This window comes from Loxodonta africana, chromosome 2, assembly GCF_030014295.1.
Source record: "Loxodonta africana isolate mLoxAfr1 chromosome 2, mLoxAfr1.hap2, whole genome shotgun sequence".
NCBI classification, from domain to species: domain Eukaryota; kingdom Metazoa; phylum Chordata; class Mammalia; order Proboscidea; family Elephantidae; genus Loxodonta; species Loxodonta africana.
The window spans coordinates 169,778,486-169,795,499 of NC_087343.1; the positions used below are offsets into that span (position 1 = coordinate 169,778,486).

Genomic DNA, 17,014 nt, shown 5'->3' on the forward strand with positions numbered 1-17,014 from the left:
GATGTTTCTGATACACCAAAGACCACTCCCACCTCACAGGCCCTCCCTTCTCCCACTCACAGACCCAGGGCCTGGGCGCCTGCCATTTGATATTTGACTCCGGGACTTAGGGTACCTTCATTTCCTAAAAACCTCTTTCTGGTCTTTAGAACGGAAATGGATTTTAAAGTTGAATTCATTTAATCTTTCAATGGAATCATAAAGGTTTAGTCACTAAGAAGATTATGCATGCATTTATATACCACCAACTGCATCAACCTCTCCTGCCCTTGTATATGCTAGACCTTCAGGGCGTGCCATCTTTGTGAAGATGTCAGCGTTCAGTTTGGAGACTTACGTACTTCTGACAGAGCACTTTTTCAGTTTTTTTAGTCTTCCCATCTACTTATCTGCATGTGAGAGGAAATTTGTCGGGAACCCTTGAAAACTGAAAAAGCTAATGTTTTAGTGCTTAATTCGGGGAGAGGAAGGGGGCAAGTGGACAGGGAGATTGTGGTTGGGGGGGAATTCTGGGAAAGATTCCAAGGCAGGGGAACTAAGGGAGGGAGCCCCAGCCAGTTGGGAAACCTGAGCCCTCAAGCCCATCTACCATAGACTTGATGGAGACCCAACAAGCCCCTACCCCTCTCAGCACCCTAATTTCACCATTTGATATGAGGAAAATGGCCTGTGGCAGGGGGGTTCCAACTTCTTTAATTTTTCAATAGTGAAAACTTTTTTCAAAAGAAGTCTTACCCAAGAGCTTGATGTAGAAAAGAAATTAAAGGATAATTGCTCCTACTTAAAGTAGGAGACAGAGACCCTGGGAGAACTTTACTAAACTCCAGTCCGCACTGGTGGAAACCACTGACCTCAGTGGATTCTCAGGCTTCCCCTGGGGCTAGAACTCTGACTAAAGTGAGCAAAGCCCTGGGGTCTTAGGAAGGATATGCCAGCAGGGGTGGTCCCAGATAACAAGGAGCATCAGAGCCTGAACTAACAAGGACCTTGGGTTCCCAGGGACCTGTTACTGTACCTTAGACCAGCATTTCTCAAACTGGGGTTCAGTGGGTCCAAGAGTTAGCCAGGAATTTTTTTAATTTTATCTTTTCCTTTTGATTTTTAACCTTTCTAAAAAAATTACTTTGCCAATTATAAAGAGACTTCTCTTTGCAGTGAAAATTCACAACGGAATGGCAGAAACCATGGTTTCTTTGTTTAATATTTCTTAAATAAATCTCTGGGTATGCTTTTGCAAGAAGTCACATTAACTTCTTTCTCTTAAAGGGGACTGTTCACTACTTTAATTTGAAAAACACTGGCTTAGTCCATCCCAGTGAAACCGCTGAGGGAGTACGTGCTGATAGGGAGGAGGGGTGGTGTGAGAGAACTACCCTAAAATGACAGATCTCAGTGTGCAAAGATGATCCCAGAAGTGCAGGAGAACAAGGCGCAGATTGCTGTGTACACCTCAGCCTGTTCCTTTAAATCTGAAAATCAAGCAAAACATCTTAACTGTACACACACACACATATATTTAATTTTCTTTTTAAATGCCTGGAAGTACATACATCACTCTATTAATAGTGGTTGAAACAGTGGAATCACAGGCGGTTTTTATTGTCTTTTTTTTCCGGCCCATTAAATTCTTTTGGTCTTAGAGAACTCCAATTAGTGAAATACTCCTTTGCTCTAGGTCATAAACTTCTGGCTTTGAAGAGCTTAAGTTCCTTTCAAGGTGCTGAATACTGCCTCATATATCTGCTTGTTTGGCCTTCAAAATATTTCTTTAAATCTGATTGAATTGCCAATGTCTAGAAGTTGGAAGAATTCCCTGAAGAATCTGGTTCTCTGGGTTCCCAGTATCTCTGGAACCCCATTCCCATGGTGCCCAGTGGGGTTTGCTGGGTTTCCATCCACCCCATTTCACTCAAACCCCTCAGGTGAGGATTCCCACCTGGGGACCCTTTAAGCATCCCATACGGGCTGCTTCCCTGTGAGCTGTAGTAGGGATTTGACTTACCAACAACATGCAACCAGTCTCAGCATGCTCCACAATTTCTTCCTGGGAAGGGTTTAGGGGCAACAAATAGATTGGAAGAAAAAACTTTGAGACTGTTTGCATAGCACTTTACAGAAGATGGGTAGAAAAAACAAACAGAGCCTCTTTATGGAGCCTCCTATGACTACGTTCTCATTAATTAGTATTACCCGCCCCCGCTGCCGCCAAGTCGGTTCCGACTCATAGCAACCCTATGGTGCGGTGGTTAAGTGCTATGGCTGCTAACCAAAAGGTCAGCAGTTCGAATCCGCTAGGCGCTCTTTGGGAACTCTGTGGGGCAGTTCTACTCTGTCCTGTAGGGTCGCTATAAGTTGATAATTAGTATTAGACAAATAAAAATCATTGGTACCTCTTCCTAGCAGTTCACATTTCTGAAAAGGTCAAATGAAAAACAGTCTTTACCATTTTTATCCCTAAATGAAACTCATGGAACGCTGAGAGAGAGAGTGTGTTTAGGGCAGTTGGGGTCCTCTAGCCTTAATTAAGAAGAAATGAGATCGGAGGTGTTCTGTATGGGGGGCAAGTGTCTTTAGTAAATATAAATTGGGGTGGCCTTGGAGACTTCAAGGTTGATACCATTGTCCCTAGCATGGCAGAACAACTACAGTAACAACAGCTGCAGCTGACACGTATTGATGCTCAGTTGTATGTCAGACACTGGCTTTGCAGGGCACTCTTCATTAGTAGTGTCTCAGAATAGTAGACCCTGAGTAAGGGGCTCTACTGTTATCCCTGTTTTTAGATGAGGAGACCGAAACTCAACCAAATTGAAATAATTCAAAAGAGCCGGGCTACAGAAAAGCTAGGCATTCATTTGACCTAAGCCAACCTGATTTTGGAGACTCGTTCTTAACCACTCTGCTCTATTCCCAGCCCTCTTTAATTTTTACTCCTGCTAATAATGATAATGTTCCTAACTCTCTGCATCTTTAAACATCCTTCCAGGTAAGCAGGAAAGGGATTACTGTCCCCGTTTAACAGACAAGAAACTGAGGCCCAAAGAGGGAAAGTGCCTTTTATGGGGTCACCTAGCTAGTCCTAATCCTAATTCCTCAGAGTATCCCCAGGACAATTCGCCCAATTGATCATGGCCTCACTCTCCCCATCACAGTCCTTCACAACTTTTCTCAAACCTCTGCCTCTTTGAATGTGCACTAGTCAGAGGGTTTTTTTTTTTTTCCTGTTTTCCGCCTGCGTGTGTATGAGCCTTGCCACAAGAGCCTTATTAATCACTTGGAGTTGAAGGTTACCAAGAAAAATATGCCAGAATGTGACAGGCCATTAGTATTTGTGTTATAAGGAAACCAGTAATCATCTTAATTGGTGCACACTTTGGAGCGGAGTAGGGCTGTGTGCTGAAGGGTTGTCTCCTCTTTCATATACCATTAACACGTTAAAAGCTATGCTAAATGCGCCTTGCTAACCACCACTTCCCACAGAGGCAGCTTGTACCACTAGAACACATGCCCCGGACATTCTGGGCCATCCAGGTTAGGCAGGCCCCCTTCTCTTAGACCAGGTGGGCAGGAGTGTGTGACCCAGGGGAGACGAGTGAGATCTATGGAGCACTCCTGTCTCTGGCCCTGGGGAATTCATGCTCAGCCCCATGGTTCTGATGGTGACCAGACTTGTCTCCTAAAACACAGGTGACCCCAAATGGGCCAGGAGCAAGCCTGAGTAAGGAGAGTGAAGTCTGCCCACCCAGCCCACTCCTTCTAGCCCTTACTCAATGACCCTCACACGAATACCCACCAAGCTTCTGTCAGTTTGTCGTACTGTGGTAGCTTGCATGTTGCTGTGATACTGGAAGCTTTGTCACCAGTATTTCAAACCAGCAGGGTCACCCTTGGTGGACAGGTGTCAGCGGAGCTTCCAGACTAAGACTAGGAAGAAGGACCTGGCAATCTACTTCTGAAAAAAAGGCCAGTAAAAACCTTATGAATAGCAGTGGAAAACTGTCTGATATGGTGCCAGAAAATGAGCCCCTCAGGTTGGAAGGCACTTGAAATGTGACCGGGGAAGAGCTGCCTCTTCTAAGTAGAGTTGACCTTAATGACATGGATGGAGTCAAGCTTTTGGAACCTTCATTTGCTGATGTGACACAACTCAAAATAAGAATAAACAGCTGCAAACATCCATTAATAATCGGAACGTGTAATGTATGAAGTATGAATTTAGGAAAAATTGCAAGTCCTCAAAAATGAAATGAATGGAACCCATAAACATCGATATCCTAGGCATTAGTGAGCTGAAATGGACTGGTATTGGCCATTTTGAATCGACAATCATATGGTCTACTATGCTGGGAATAACAAGCCGAAGAGGAATGGCATCACGTTCATCATCAAAAAAAGCATTTCAAGATCTATCTTGAAGTACAGTGCTGTTGGTGATAGGATAATATCCATATGCCTACTAGGAAGACTAGTTAATAAATGAATATTATCCAAATTTACACACCAACCGCCAACACCAAAGAGAGGAAATTCAAGATTTTTACCAACTTCTGCAGTCTGAAATTGATCAAACATGAAATTGAGATGCATTGATAACTACTGGCAATTGGAATGCAAAAGTTGGACATGAAGAAGAAGGATCGGTAGTTGGGAAATATGGCCTTGGTGATAGAAACGACGTCGGAGATCACATGACAGAATTTTGCAAGACCAACGACTTCTTAATTGCAAATACCTTTCTTCAACAACATAAACAGTGACTATACACGTGGACCTTTTCAGATGGAAAACGCAGGAATCAAATCAACTACCTCTGTGGAAAGAGACAATAAAAAAGCTCAATATCATCATTCAGAACAAAGCCAGGGGCTGACTGCAAAACAGATGATTAATTGCTCATATGCAAGTTCAAGTTGAAGCCGAAGAAAATTAAAACAAGTCCACAAGAGCTAAATACAACTGTGAGTATATCCCACCTGAATTTGATGATCATCTCAAGAACAGATTTGATACACTGAACACTAATGACTGAAGACCAGACGAGATGTGGGAGGACATCATACATAAAGAAAGCAAAAGGTCATTTAAAAGACAGGAAAGAAAGAAAAGACCAAAATGGATGTCAGAGGAACTTGCTCTTGAACATAGAGTAGCTAAAGCAGAAGAAGAAATGATGAAGTCAAAGAGCTGAATGGAAGATTTTAAAGGGTGGATTGAGGACACAAAATAAAATATTATAATGAAATGTGCAAAGACTTGGAGATAGAAAACCAAAAAGGAAGAACATGCTCAGCATTTCTCAAGCTGAAAGAATTGAAGAAGCTTGAGCCTTGAGTTGCAATTTTGAAGGATCCTATGGGCAAAATATTGAATGACACAAGAAGCGTCAAAAGCAGATGGACCCTAAGGGACAGAATTACTGGGCTGAGGACTAGGACCATGGTCTCAGGGGACATCTAGCTCAATTGGCATAACATAGTTTATAAAGAAAATGTTCTACATCCTACTTTGGTGAATAGCATCTGGCGTCTTAAAAGCTTGGTAGCAGCCATCTAAGATACTTCACTGGTCTCACCCCATCTGGAGCAAGGGAGAATGAAGACAGCCAAAGACACAAGGGAAAGATTAGTCCAAAGGACTAATGGACTACAACTACCATGGCCTCCACCAGACTGAGTCCAGTAGAACTAGATGGTGCCCAGCTACTACCACCAATTGCTCTGACAGGGATCACAATAGAGGGTCCCTGATGGAGCTGGAGAAAAATGTATAACAAAATCACAAAAAAAAGACTAGACTTACTGGTCTGACAGAGACTGGAGAAACCCCGAGAGTATGGCTCCTGAACACCCTTTTAACCAAGTACTAAAGCCACTCTTAAGAGTCACCTTCAGCCAAAGATTAGACAGGCCCATAAAACAAAATGAGACTGAACGGGCACACCAACCCAGGGACAAGGACGAGAAGGCAAGAGGGGACAGGAAAGCTGGTAATGGGGAACTCAGGGTCAAGAAGGAGAGAGTGTTGACACATCGTGGGGTTGGAACCAATGTCATAAAACAATATGTGTATTAATTGTTTAATGAAAAACTAATTTGCTCTATAAACCTTCATCCAAAGAACAATTAAAAAAAAAAGGCAAAAAACAAAAACAGATGGAAGGAATACACAGAGTCACTGTACCAAAAAGAACGGGTCTTGACATTTAGCCATTTCAGGAGATACCATGGGATCAAGAACCAATGATATTAAAGGAAAAAGTCCAAGCTGCACTGAAGGCATTGGTGAAAACAAGGCTCCAGGAATTGACAGAACAGCAATTGATATGTTTTAGCAAATGAGTGCAGCACTGGAGATGCTCACTCATCTATGCCAAGAAATTTGGAACATAGCTGCCTGGCCAGTCAACTTGAAGAGATCTATACCTGTGCCAAGAAAGGTGATCCAACAGAATGCGGAAATTATGAACAATATCATTAATATCACACACAAGTAAAATTTTGCTGAAGATAATTTAAAAGGCATTGTAGCAGTACATCAACAGGGAACTGCCAGAGATTCAAGCCAGATTCAGAAGAAGACAGAATGAGGGATATCACTGCTCGTATCAGATAGATCTTGGCTGAAAGCAGAGAATACCAGAAAGATGTTTACCTGTGTTTTATTGCCTGTGCAAAGGCATTCGACTGTGTGAATCTTAACAAATTATGGATAACATTGCGAAGAATGGGAATTCCAGAACACTTAATTGTGCTCATGTGGAACCTGTACATAGACCAAGAGGCGGTCTTTCAAACAGAACAAGGTGATGCTACATGGTTTAAAATCAAGAAACGTGTGTGTCAGGGTTGCATCCTTTCACCATACTTATCCAGTCTGTATGCTGAGCACATAATCCGAGAAGCTGGACTGTATGAGAAAGAATTTGGCATCAGGATTGGAGGAAGACTCATTAACCACCTGCAGATGACACAACCTTGCTTGCAGAAAGCGAGGAGGACTTGAAGCACTTACTGGTGAAGATCAAAGGCCATAGCCTTCAGTATGCATTACACCTCAACGTAAAGAAAACAATACTCCTCACAACTGCACCAGTAGGCAACATCACGATAAAGGGAAAAAAGACTGAAGGTTGACATTGTCAAGGATTTCATTTTAATTGGATCCACATGGAAGCATCAGTCAGGAAATCAAACAATGTATTGCACTGGGCAAATCTGCTGCAAAAGACCTCTTTCAAGTGTTTAAAAGCAAAGATGTCACTTTGAGAACTAAGGTGTGCCTAACCCAAGCCATGATATTTTCAATCGCCTCGTATGCATACAAAAGCCGGACGATGAATGAGGAAGACTGAAGAAGAATTGGTGCCTTTGAATTATGGCATTGGTGAAGAATAATGAATACGCCATGGACTGCCAGAAGAATGAAAAGTCTGTCTTGGAAGAAATACAGCCAGGGTGCTCCTCGGAAGCAAGGTTGCCAAGACTTTATCTCGCGTACTTTGGACGTGTTATCAGTAGGGACTAGTCTTTGGAGAAGGACATCATGTTTGGTGAAATAGAGGGTCAGTGAAAAAGAGGAAGACCCTCAATGAGATGGACTGACACCGTGGCAGCAACAATGGGCTTAAATATAACAGTGATTGTTAGGATGGCACAGGACTGGGCAGTGTTTTGTTATGTTGTACATAGGATGGCTCTGAGTCGGAACTCACTCAACAGCACCTAACAACAGCACAGAAATCCTAACACGGCTGTTTCTTTTCCTTTTCTTTCTTTCTTTTTTTTTTTTACCACTTCTTTTTAAAAAAACTTGCAAGTCCCATCTTTTCTGCACCGCCTGCCAGAGATTCTTGGAGGATAGGACATTGTCCCCTCTTTGAGATCCTAATCTTTTTGTAACACTCCAAGCCAAAATTTTGTTCTACTTTACTTTATCTGCTTTGCAGTATAAAATAGTACATTGTTTTGTTTTCTAAATCAGAAATTACTTTATAATATCGAATATGCTGTTTAAAATATACCCTCTTATACCATCCCACCTTCCTTCCCAAGATTCTTGCCATTCTAAACCAAAATTAGGACAGCCCCTTTAGAAGGCAATTTGGAATTATCACCAAAAAATTTAATACTATAATCGTATGTCCAGAAATTGCACTTCTCAGTTTCTGTCCTGCAGAAATATTTACCAATCTATAGCACAAGGTACATATAAGGATGCTCACTGTAGCATTATTTGTAATGATACAAAATCAACCAAAAAACCAGTTACTGTTGAGTTGATTTCCAACTCCTGGTGACCTGTTGTATATCAGAGTAGAACTGTGCTCCGTATGGTTTTTCAGTGGCTAATTTTTGGTACCTTTCTTCTGAGGCATACCCTGGTGGAGCAGTTGTTGAGTGCTATGGCTGCTAACCAAGAGGTCGGCAGTTTGAATCCGTCAGGCACTTCTTGGAAACTCTATGATGTAGTTCTGCTCTGTCCTATAGAGTCGCTATGAGTCGGAATCGACTCGACGGCAGTGGCTTTGGTTTGGTTTTTGGTTCTTCTGAGGCACCTTTGGGTGGACTTATAATCTTTGGTTAGCAGCTGAGTGTGTTAACCGTTTGCACCATCCAAAGACAATACAAAATTAGAAAACAACCTAAATGTCCATCATTAGAGGAGTAGAGAAGAAACTATGACGTATTCCTAATGTGGAATATGATGCAGTTATTAAAGAGAAAGCCCTGGAACTAAATGACATAAAGAGACCTCTAATATACATTTTAAAGTGGGGAAAAAAAGCAAGTTGCAAAACTATTAATGTATACATACACACAAAAAAAGCCAATACTTTACACTTTCAATGTATATGTACATGTGTATGGAGACATAGAAAAAGGCATAGAAAGATACATGCTAAACACTAACAGTTACTTTATGAAACAGGAGAGGGAATCAGGATCAAGGATCATGGCCAAGAGAAACTTCACCCACTCTTGTATTTGTAGTGTTTTAAATTTTTTTACAAGGAGAATATGTTCATGTATTTCTACTTTAATTAAAAAATAATACAAAACAGATTTCAAATTCTCATGGCCTCCAGACTTTATGGAGCCAAGAGGGGCTGAATGAACCCCTAAAACTATTGCCCTGAGATAATCTTTAAAACTGAAACCAAAAATATCTCTTGAAAAGACAAACAATCCAATTAAAAAATGGGCAAGAGACATGAACATTTAACCAAATAGGACATTCAGGCAGCTAACAAACACATGAAGAGATGATCATTAGCCATTTAAAAAAAAAAACCAAACCCATTGCCACCGAGTCATTTCCCAACCTATAGGACAGAGTAGTTGTGCAACTCAAAGAATGTAATCAGTGTCACTGAATTGTGCATGTAGAAATGGTTGAATAGGTGTGTTTTGCTGTGTATATTCTCAACAACAACAAAATAAAATTTAAAAAATGATAATACTCTCTTGAAGAAAAAGTGGTCTAGCAAAAACTGCAGGGTTTTAGAGATTTAATGTGGTACCTCCTCCCAGGGGGAGTTTGTGTCTTAATCCCTTACAGAGTAAATTTTTGTTTGATAGCAAAGTCTGTATTTGATAATCATATGTATTTAGAAATCTCCCTTTGAATTAAAAAAAACAAATCCTGAATAACTTCTCCATTGTTTATTAAGAAGATTTATCATTAGCAGGAGACCCTAGACTATGTCTAGTTTTCTGTACACTCGGCTATTTTAAGGCTCTGCGTTTTTGTGTGAGCTGGCCCTTCTGCTTCGAATCTTCTCCCCCACCTTAACCCCTTGATAAATTCCACTGAAACTTTGCTTATGAGACCTCCAGTGCCCTTGGTCTTGTCCTCAAAGTTACTCCATTCCTAGGGTGCAGCCACTAATCATTTCATATGATTCCACTATTAAAGGAAAGCACAGTGGTCAGGAGCACATACTCTGGAGTATAACCAATTTAAGCTCCTGCTCTGCTGCTTATTAGCAGCAGATAAGATCCTTCAACTCTCCAAGCCTCAGTTTTCTCATCTCTGAAATGGGAATGACAGTCCCACCTTGTAGGATCACTGTGGACGTTAAATAAGAGCATGCAGGTTGCTTAGCACTTGTCTGGCACAAAGCGCCGCTCAGTATGTGTCAGCTGCGCATGTTATTCTTGTAACAGAAATGTCTTCCTCAGTCCTGGGGCCTGAGCTTGGTTGTCTTGCCTTCTGATCAGCTCGCACAGTCCCTGGCAAATACCAGTGGCTCAGTTAAAGGTATTTTACACTGAACTGTGCAATCAGGAATAAGGAAGGCTGGCCTTCTGGGCCATGAAGGTTTTCTCCTGGAGGAATATGGAAGTTTTAAAAGGGGCTACCCAGATAGTGGGTTAATTGGTGATATTTAATTTATTTTTGCATATCTGTTTTTCAACAATTGCCAAAATGAGCATGTAATACTGTTGTAATAAAAATAAATAAAAGTTAGTTCGCCAGAGGGGCAGTGCTAACCCACAGGGATGATGCCACCAATGGTGGAAAGTCAGGCACTGTGACAGATCTTAACGGAAATGTTACTGAGGAGCCAGAGGCATTGCTGGTGTGCCTCAGATCACATCACCTGGGTGATGCTGGTCATCTATGGGTCCCCAACCCAGATGACCATTGGGGTGCCTACATGGGAACAAGGTACCTCTCCAGGGCTGAGACCCTCGCCACAGCCCGCCAGGTCAGTGCTCCTGGTTTGGTTTTGGGCTTATTACCCCAGCCACAAGCAGCTCCTTCTGCTCTTGTAGAGTGCCCAGCAGGAGGCAGAAGGCCCACACCCTCCACCAAGGAACATTAACAAATCAGACTACATGGGCATCCGGTGGCTCAGGCACAGCTAGAAAAAAGGACAGGAAAAATCTTCCATCCAGCACAGCTCTGGGCTCAGAACGCACAAACTCCCAACCCACATTGGTTCACACACCCACGTGTGGCGTTCCCGTGAAGGCAGCATTCCATGAGTTCCCTGGCCCTTGACAAATAAAACAAATACAACATTGAAAAGTAAGAGTCGCTCGCAGCTGGGGCAGGGAGAAAATTACAGGGATGGATAAAATAGGCTACAGCTTAGGAAAAGGAAACCACATTGTCTCCATGGTAATTACTAAATGCATCTCAAGAGGAGCTATCGGGTTAAAGGAGTAAGTCCTCAGAGCTGGGTTTTCACCATTCTTAGAGTTAGTTGTATGGATGCGGCCCATAACCTTGGAACCACAGAATCCCAGAATCCCAGTGCTGGAGAGGGCCTTTGAGGCCGCATGGTCTAGCCATTTCTCCAACATTTAAGTCTTTCTATGGTTTCCCTGGTTGAGTTCTTCTAGTAATGGCAGCTCACTGTCTTATGAGATGCCCCATTCCTTTGCCAGGCAGCTCTTATTATTAAAAAGTTCTTTATTAATATTGTACTGAACTATGTTATTATTATTAGCTGCAGTCTAGTCGACCCCTGACTCGTGGCAACCCCATGGACATCGGAACAAAATGCTGCCAGGTCCTGCACCATCCGTGATCACTTGCAGATCAGACCGTTGTGATCTATAGGGTTTTCACTGGCTAATCTTTGGAAGTAGATTGCCAGGCCTTTCTTCCTAGTTTGTCTTAGTTGGAAGCTCCACTGAAACCTGTTCAGCATCATAGCAACACACAAGCCTCCACTGATAGACAGGTGGTAGCTGCACTTGAGATGCATCGGCCAGGAATTGAACCCAGGTCTCCCGCGTGGAAAGCAAGAATTCTACCGCTGAACCACCAATGCCTCTCTTCCCAGCTGCCCCTGAGCTGAACTATAGCTGCAAATTTTGTCTTCTGAAGGCATGCAGTGTCAGGGACAGGGTGCGAACTGCAGGGTCAGAGAGCCCAGTCTTCTACTCCTCAAAGTCGGTGGCCTTGGCAAAGAGTTCCCTTCCACCTCTCCCAATCTCAGTCTCCTTGTCCCAGATGGGAAGGTCGAGTGAGACAGTGAGAAAAGGACATGCTAGATCTTCATGTACGAGTTCAGAAAGATGACTGGCATATTATTAAGTGGGAGAAAGCAGGTTTCAGAAGAAGTAAATAAATAATCACAAAAACATTGGAAAGTTGAGTGAGAAATACACCAAATTATTAAGAGTGGCCATCTCTGGTAGGTGGGACTGGAGTGGCCTATCACTTCCATGTTACGCGGTTCTATGATACATATATTTTTTAATTTTTTAAACAAATGTGCCACATTTAGAATCACAAAAAAAATAGTAAGGACATTATCATTTTAGAAAGAAAAAGATGAAACATCCAGGATACTTTACATCCAAAAATGGAGACCACCTGTGTCATTGTGTCAGTGGTGGTATTTCATTTCCCTACAGATGTCTTAATCTTTGAGGCATGTCGTAACAGGATTTTGGCCCAATGTCCACCAAGAAGAAATGGCCTTAAACATCTAACAACAACAGCAACAAATCAGTGACTGCTTTAGGTCCTCCCTGGTCTGCCTCAGGGCCTTTGCCTTTGCCGTCCCTTCTGCAGAAAAGTGTAATCTATTTGTGTTATACTGCTGGATGGTCACATTTGGCACACTTGTCTCACATCTGGATGTGATGGGCAGGGATATGCCCTTTTATTAAGTGGGGAGTAATATCTGAGGGGGAACACCATAAGCAGTCAGTTCATTGATGAATATACTGCCAGGAAGATGACTTTGGCTTCCTGACGCAACCTTCTGTGTCTAGAGACTCACGTAGCCCATACCCGATGACAAAGACCCTGAACACACTTTACATCTTCCCTGGGGGTGAAACACCAAGTCCCCTGGAAGCTCATTGTGTATGCATATTTAAAAAAAAAAAAAAACATAAGCAGCAAATGATGAGCAAAACATATCAAGTCAGGATCATTCACCAGACATCTGTCAGCACCTGCTGTATGCCAGGTGCTGCAAGGGACGAGGAGATAAATCACCCTCTGGTCTGCCCTTCTGAAGCTTGCTGCCAGAAGTCCCAAACCAGACCTATGGTCGACAGGAGAGCCTCATCCATGCAGATGAGGATTCAGGAGCGCTTTGAGCCGATCCTAGAGGAAGAATAGAATTCCCTAGCACAGGAAAACAGAGAAGGTCGTTCAGAGCTGAGACAGTTGCAAGAATAAAGGAACAAAGGCAAGAAAACACATTGAGTGGTGTCTGCAGAGAGTGGATCAGATGCAGGGTGGACATGGGAGATGGGTGTGGAAAGGTAGACCCTAGCCTTTGCTGAGACCTGAAATGTCACCAGGAGATCTATGTTGTGGTAACAGTGTGGATGGATGAGAAGTAAGGGATTAGAGTCCAGGAGACCTGTGTCCACAGACTAATTCCTGGTCTGGCAGTTTCTATACACCGCTAATGACACCACAGTTCCAGCTCTGCCGTTAACCAGTGAGGAAGCAGAAGGGGAAGCAGCCTCAGTGGGAAATCCGCAGGACCACTCCAGGACCACCCCCCCCACCCCCGCCCCACACACACACACAGCAGAGGTTTCCAGTATTCAGTGTTGAATTAGATTGGGTTTTGGCAGGGGGAAGAGGAGGGTGGAAGCAGTGATTGGAGGGGTGGTAAAGAAAGCTCTGACATATATCCAGCTTCTCTCTTCCTGTGCATTCAGCAGGAAAATTTCCCCCAGGAGAACACTTTTGCCCTTTAACAAATATGAAACTGACAGGCCAACACACTGTTGCTGAAGTGGAACAGTTTTTTTTTTTTTCTTTTTTAATAACACCTTAAACAGTAGGCATGGAAGCTGGCACCCTAAATGAAACACATGTAGCTCTCTGACACCTGACACCCTGACATAACTTAAGAGCAGCTACCAAGAGCCCACAACAGGGGATTGCCCATGAATCTGCTCACCTGGTTGGGCTCTAGCTGGGAGAAAAAGTGGAGAGGGCCGAGTCCAAGGGACCCACCCTTCTGTCCTCATTTGTAGCCGATTGGTGGGAGCCGCTCTCAGAAAATAGGGGAGAGTGTAATTAACTTGATAGTGGAGATTTCTGTAATGTTTTTATTCATCGTCTGATTATTAAACAGATTTATGGCCCTGCCCACCCACTGAAAAGGGACCAAGGCATTTAGATGAAATTAAAAGTGCAGACAACACTGCCTGTTTAGATAATAGCATCTCTTTTTTAATAGATTACTCGTCTTCGCCAAAATAGAGGAGAGGAGTTAATTTGTGTGACAAAGTGCTTTCTGTTTCTGGGATCTGGCTGGTGGATGTGGTTGCTTGAGGAAGGAGCATAATTCATTCTTAAAATCACTAAAGGCATGTTCGGGCCCAGTACCGGTGACCTGAGGAGTCGGGTAATTTGTAGCATGATGCCAAAGAACAGAGGGGCTTGTGACTTCAAAGCAAATGTTTGGGGAAGGTGTACAGTTTGTCTTTAGGTTGGAAGTCAAATTCACATTTCTTCTCAGAAAAATGCCAGAGAAGTAAAGTTTGCATGTTAACTTAAGCCATCAACCATGAGTCCACTGATTGCAGGGGATTGGGTGAAAGACCGTGCGCTTGTAAGTGACAGGCCTGGGCTTGGATTCTGGAGGAACACACCCTAGCTGTGTGACCTCGGACAGTGACTGGCCCTTTACGAGTCTCAGTTTCCCCATTTGTAAAGCAAGGCTAACCCTCGTAGAGCTGGGATGAAGATTGTTGTGTGGGATGGCGTCTGCAAAGTGCCTAGGATGGTGCCTGGTGCCCAGCAGGTGCAAGTCAGAGTCAGCCAGCTCCTTGTCCTCTGGCTTCTGCCTTAGAACGAACTGTATCTTCACCCTGGATGGAGAACTTAGCAACTCTTAGACATCCCTGAAAGAATCCATGAGCACAGAAGGGCTGAGGAGAAAACTAAACTTTACCAAGTACTTCATGGAAGAGGCAGAGGAGGGGCTTTCTATCACACGCTCCTCAGCAAACCACTTAAAATTCCCACTAGGCCTCACCACTGGAGAGTCAGTCCCTGGGTGGTACAAACAGTTAATATGCTTGGCTGCTAACCAAAAGGTTGGAGGTTCACTCAGAGGTGCTTTGGAGGAAAGGCCTGGTGATCTACTTCTGAAAAATCAGCCATTGAAAACTTGCAGCACAGTTCTACTCTGGTACACATGGAGTCACCATGAGTTGGAATCAACTCCACACAACTAGTTTTCATACCACCAGCCCTTCCCTCCACACAACTCCCAGCCTTACAGGTTCCTCTCTCCTCCCCCCCTAAACTTCCCCCTAGATGTATGGAATCAGAATCTCTGAGACTGCCTAGTTATCTGCCATGAAAACCAGTTTCCCAAGGGATTCTTAGGGACTACAGTTTGAGAACCTCTGCTGTGAGCCCTATCAAGGATGCATTTGTTTATCAGATCTTTTCTCACCTGAAGGTGACAGGAGGGATGGAGAGGGGATAAAGGGGAGCCAGGCCAGGTGGGGACCACTGTGAGTCTGAGAGGACAGACGGCCCCTGAGCCAACCTGCATTCTCCTCACAGATTTGCCAGGGTCAACTAATAGTCTTGAATTCTTTGGAGAACTCCAATTTTTCCTATTAGCATGAGACACAGCATTCTGTTTTGAGAGCTCGGCTGCTAGCCACAAGGCTGCAGTTGGAATCCACCAGCCACTCCTTGGGAACCCAATGGGGCAGTTCTATTCCGTCCTGTAGGGTCACTATGAGTCAGAATCAACTCGATGGCAGTGGGGCTTGGTTTGGTTTAATATGATTAGGATGGCCCAGGTTTATTTCTCTGAGCTCACCTTCTGCATTGTTAAATCAATAGTTCACAGACTTCAGTGAGCATCAGAATCACCTAGAGGGCTTGTTAAAACACAGGTACGTTTCTGACTCAGTAGGTCTAAGGTGAGGCCTGAGAATTGCACTTCTAGCAAGTTCCCAGACGTTGCCGATGCTGCTGGTTCAGGGATCACACTCTGAAAACCACCATGTTAGATCAGCAGAAAGAAATGTACCCAAAATAGTTCCTGACACATAATAGGAGCTCAGTAAATGCCATCTCGATTAAACTGACAGAATTCTCCCCAGAAGAGATGTCTTCACTAGGGAGTAGTTGGTTCACTATTCTCAGCGATGCAAGACATGACTGGTTGGCATTGAATTATACCCTTTAAATGACTGAGTTGTATGGTATATGAATTGTATCTCACCAAAGCTGTTATTTAAAAAGAAGGAGAAGAAGAAAAAAGAAATGGCTGGTTGAAGGTCCTGTCTCTTCAGAAAAATCACATGTAAAAAGCAGGGCTTTGAAATGGTCAGTTCTGGTGTGACCTCCTGCTGAGAACTTGCCTTTTCTAACAAGTTCCCAGGTGTTACTAAAGCTGCTGGTTAGGAACCCGTTCTGAGAGCCACTAGTAGAGCAATGGGTTTCCAAAATTATACATAAGAATCACCTGGGGATCTTGTTAAACTGTAAATTCTGATTCAGTATGTCTAGGGCAGAAAAGCAAATTCTCAGCAGAGGTTCGAACTGGACTGGACCAGTCTGAAGTCCTGCTAGGCACACAGTAAGCATTTAACAGAAATCATGATGGATGATGACACTCACAGTAAGGTAAGGATCCATCTCATCTTAAAATTATTCCTTTGCTAGAAATACCCAAGAATGAAACAGGAGAATGAGGATGCTTTTGACTGCCTTGTCCCATCCTCTCTCCCCAGATGAGTTGGCAGCGCCTTAAAATACACAAAGATGTACAAGTAAATAAATCTATCCCAGGTAACATATGAGCCATCATGTTTTAATAGCCAGAAGCCCAGGGGAGCTGAGACATGACGAGACCTAGAACATGCACAGCTCCCAGAAGCCAGCCCAAATGTGCCGAGGGGGGCCCCTCCTGCTGTGGTCTCTGCTTTGTAAATGATGCCCCTGGAGGCCACAGAAACACCAGTGGCTCTGGGGACAGTGCTCAGATTTATCTGGTTTGTGACTTGCTCTTCTGGGTCTCCTCTTCCCCCTCCCCTTCCCCTTCCTCTCC

General features: G+C 43.5%; 1 protein-coding gene across 1 annotated transcript in view; it reads left to right on the plus strand.

Moving 5' to 3' along the window:
• The window catches only part of GALNT10 (polypeptide N-acetylgalactosaminyltransferase 10), a 270,053-nt gene that overhangs the window by 187,255 nt on the left and 65,784 nt on the right, over positions 1-17,014 (plus strand). The gene's annotated exons all lie outside the window — the stretch shown is intronic.